This window comes from Palaemon carinicauda, chromosome 29 (genome assembly GCF_036898095.1).
Source record: "Palaemon carinicauda isolate YSFRI2023 chromosome 29, ASM3689809v2, whole genome shotgun sequence".
NCBI classification, from domain to species: Eukaryota; Metazoa; Arthropoda; class Malacostraca; order Decapoda; family Palaemonidae; genus Palaemon; species Palaemon carinicauda.
In genome coordinates this window covers 69,095,329-69,099,664 of record NC_090753.1, presented here as the reverse complement: position 1 = coordinate 69,099,664, position 4,336 = coordinate 69,095,329, and positions in this window count along the sequence as shown.

The following is a 4,336-nucleotide window of genomic DNA, read 5'->3' as shown; positions in this document are numbered from 1 at the left end:
AATAATCAAAATGGCATTAAATTCATGTTAATTAAGCTAAATTTAACGTTATTCACTAAACGAAACCCCGCCTGGCAACACAGCCAGAGAAAGCCGGCAGATTGACAGACACGTGACCCAACCGGCAACATTAATAAAAACTAATTTAAAATTTGTTTATCGGCTATAAAACAATCATGGCAGTTGCTTAAAATTACCCAGAAATATCAATCTAACTCCAATATATATAAAAAACAACTATACATCATAAATAATAAAATTAACCTTCTATATATACGTACGATCACACCCACATCAGGGTTGCCAGGTAGGCCTTTTTCCAGGCCCAAAAATATCTCAAATTTGACCTTTTATTTAAAATGAGTTGACCTTTAATATCATGAAAAAAGGAGGGCTTTAAATACTATTTTTTTTGGCCTTTTTTTAATATTGGGTGGGCCTTTTAAAGCTTCTGTTGATTAGAAGTTGGCCTTTTCTCATATAGAAAACCTGGCAACCCTGACCCCCGCATGACATAGCTGAAGCTTGGTAAGGATTCGAGATGTGATGTTATAATTCACAAAATTTAATGGACTCACCCTGAATTGCTAGCTGATGTTGACTTGATGGAGTGGGATCCTTAACTTGTTCGCAATATCCTTCAACTCCTGTAAGTTAGTAGCATCGGGCTTGTGGTAAGCAGACATTTTTATCTTCCCCTCCAAAGACAAAGACAAAGGATGTGTTGAAGCTCCCGTTGAGGCTGAAGAACCACTCGGAGTCGGTGGTACCTGGATTTAATAGATTGGGTTCAGGGTTGCCAGGTTTTCCAAGTGTAAAAAAAAGGCCAAAGTCTGATCAACTGCACCTTTAAAAGGCCGAAAATATAGCATTTGAGGCTAACCAATTTAAAAAAAGGCCAAATTTAGGTATTTAGCACGAAAAAAGGGACAATTTTAGAGGGTCCTTTTGGCCCGAAAAAAAGCCAACTGGCAACCCTGTCTGCCCTCAGTCAAGTGCAGTACGATAACTTCGGCGGCAAGTTACCGCTTCTATTATTATTATTATTATTATTATTATTATTATTATTATTATTATTATTATTATTATTAGCTAAGCTACAACTCTAATTGGTAAAGCAAGATGCTATAAGCCCAAGGACTTCAACAGGAAAAATAGCCCAGTGAGGATTAAAAAACAAGGAAATAAATAAACTACGAGAGAAGTAAAGATCTATTTAATTAGAATATTTTATTATTTTTGTTATTATTATTATTATTATTATTATTATTATTATTATTATTATTATTATTATTATTATTATTAGCTAAGCTACAACTCTAATTGGTAAAGCAGGATGGCTATAAGCCCAAGGACTTCAACGGGAAAAATAGCCCAGTGAGGATATAAAACAAGGAAATAAATAAACTACGAGAGAAGTAAAGATCTATTTAATTAAAATATTTTATTATTATTATTATTATTATTATTATTATTATTATTAGCTAAGCTACAACTCTAATTGGTAAAGCAAGATACTCTAAGCCCAAGGACTTCAACAGGAAAAATAGCCCAGTGAGGATAAAAAACAATAAATAAACTACGAGAGAAGTAAAGATCTATTTAATTAAAATATTTTATTATTATTATTATTATTATTATTATTATTATTATTATTATTATTATTATTATTATTATTAGCTAAGCTACAACTCTAATTGGTAAAGCAAGATGGCTATAAGCCCAAGGACTTCAACAGGAAAAATAGCCCAGTGAGGATATAAAACAAGGAAATAAATAAACTACGAGAGAAGTAAAGATCTATTTAATTAAAATATTTTATTATTATTATTATTATTATTATTATTATTATTATTATTATTAGCTAAGCTACAACTCTAATTGGTAAAGCAAGATGGCTATAAGCCCAAGGACTTCAACAGGAAAAATAGCCCAGTGAGGATATAAAACAAGGAAATAAATAAACTACGAGAGAAGTAGACCTCTTAAATTAAAATATATAAAGACAGTAACAGCATGGAAAATGATCTTTTATATATAAACTATAACAATATTAAAACGAGAAAGTGAAATAAGATAGAATAGCTGCCTCAGTGGCGTTAATCTTTAACCCTATTTTATAGGTATTAGGTTGGCCAAGGCACCAGTCTCCCGTTGAGATACTACCGCTTGAGAGTTATGGGGTCCTTTGACTGGCCAGAAAGTATTACATTGGATCCTTCTCTCTGGTGACGGGTCATTTTTCCTGTGCCTGTACATGCAACGAATAAATCTGGCTTATTCTTTTCATATTCTTTGTCCTCATACACCAGTGGCCACTTTCCTCTGAGTAAGGTTCAGCAGCTCTTCTAGGAGAAGGATACTCCAAAATCAAACCATTGTTCTCTAGACTTGGGTAGTGCCATAACCTCTGTACCATGGTCTTCCACTGTCTTTGGTTAGACTTCTCTTGCTTGAGGATACACTCAGACACGCTTTTCTGTCTTATTTATCTTCTTGTTTTGCTAAAGCTTTTATAGTTTATATAGGAGATATTTATTTTAATGTTATTCTTCTTAAGAATTTTATTTTTCCTTGTTTTCTTTTCTCACTGAGCTATTTTCCCGGTTGGAGCTCATAGCGCCCTGGTTTTCCAACTAGGGTTGTAGCTTAGCAAGTAATAATAATAATAATAATAATAATAATAATAATAATAATAATCGACCTCATATACATAACAACAATGAGATTACCAAACAATTCTTTTCTCCAGGGGTTAAGTATTGCAATATAATTGTTCAGTGGCTACTTTCCTCATGGGAAGGGTAGAAGAGACTTTAGATATGGTAAGCAGCTCTTCTAGGAAAAGGACACTCCAAAATCAAACCATTGTTCTTTAGTCATGGGTAGTGTCATAGCCTCTGTACCATGGTGTTCCACTGCCTTGGGTTAGAGTTCTCTTGCTTGAGGGTACACTCGGGCACACTGTTCTATCTTATATCTTATTTCTCTTCCTCTTGTTTCGTTAAAGTTTTTATAGTTTATAAAGTTGCTCTTTTTGAAATATTTTATTTTTCCTTGTTCCCTTTCCTCACTGAGCTACAACTAGGGTTGTAGCTTAGCAAGTAATATATATATATATATATATATATATATATATATATATATATACAGTATATATATATATATATATATATATATATATATATATATATATATATATATATATATATATATATATATATATACAGTATATATATATATACACACACATAGTATATATATATATATATATATATATATATATATATATATATATATATATATATATATACATACACACACAGTATATATATATATATATATATATATATATATATATATATATATATATATATATATATATATATATATATATATATATATATATATATATACACACACAGTATATATATATATATATATATATATATATATATATATATATATATATATATATATATATTATATACACACACAGTATATATATATATATATATATATATATATATATATATATATATATATATATATATATATATATATATATATATATGTGTGTGTGTGTGTGTGTGTGTGTGTGTGTGTGTTCATACAAGCCACAAATACCTCTTTCTAACTAAATTATATACAACTCATTCAACATTCGAGGTATGAGTATTTATTGGAAATTCACCTTTGAGGAATACGCCCAGCCTGTTTGGTCTCCAATTGTTAAATAAACTGGCACACTGAGAAACTCTCTCTCTCTCTCTCTCTCTCTCTCTCTCTCTCTCTCTCTCTCTCTCTCTCTCTCTCTCTCTCTCTCTCTCCTCTCTCTCTCTCTCTCTCTCTCTTTAAAGCATTCGTTGATAGTGGCTGGCAAAAACTTACTGTCTACCAAATTTCTTATACATAATTTGTATATAAATCGCTTGCATCATCGTTTAGTCAGTTCTCCATGCATGTTGCTTAAGATTTTTTTTTCTCATGAATTTAACCATTCTTTACATTCAGATCTTTCCAGACCGTAGGCCTACTATTTTATACGTAATGCTAGTTATGCAGCTAATTTTTTTTTGTATTAGGCCTTAACCATCACAAAGCTCAATAATATACAGTATTCTAAAAGTTTTATTTCTGCCATGTCAAGATTGTGGATTGATCTTACTAATTTAATGATTAAATCGTTGGAGGTTCAGAAGTTCAATCTTGCAAATTATTTGACGTAATGGTTTATATATGTCTTATCTATTTCAACCTTGTTACTGATCATTATATAGTTTATTCTATTAAAACAATGGAAATTATGGGACAATTCTGTGACAGTATCATACTC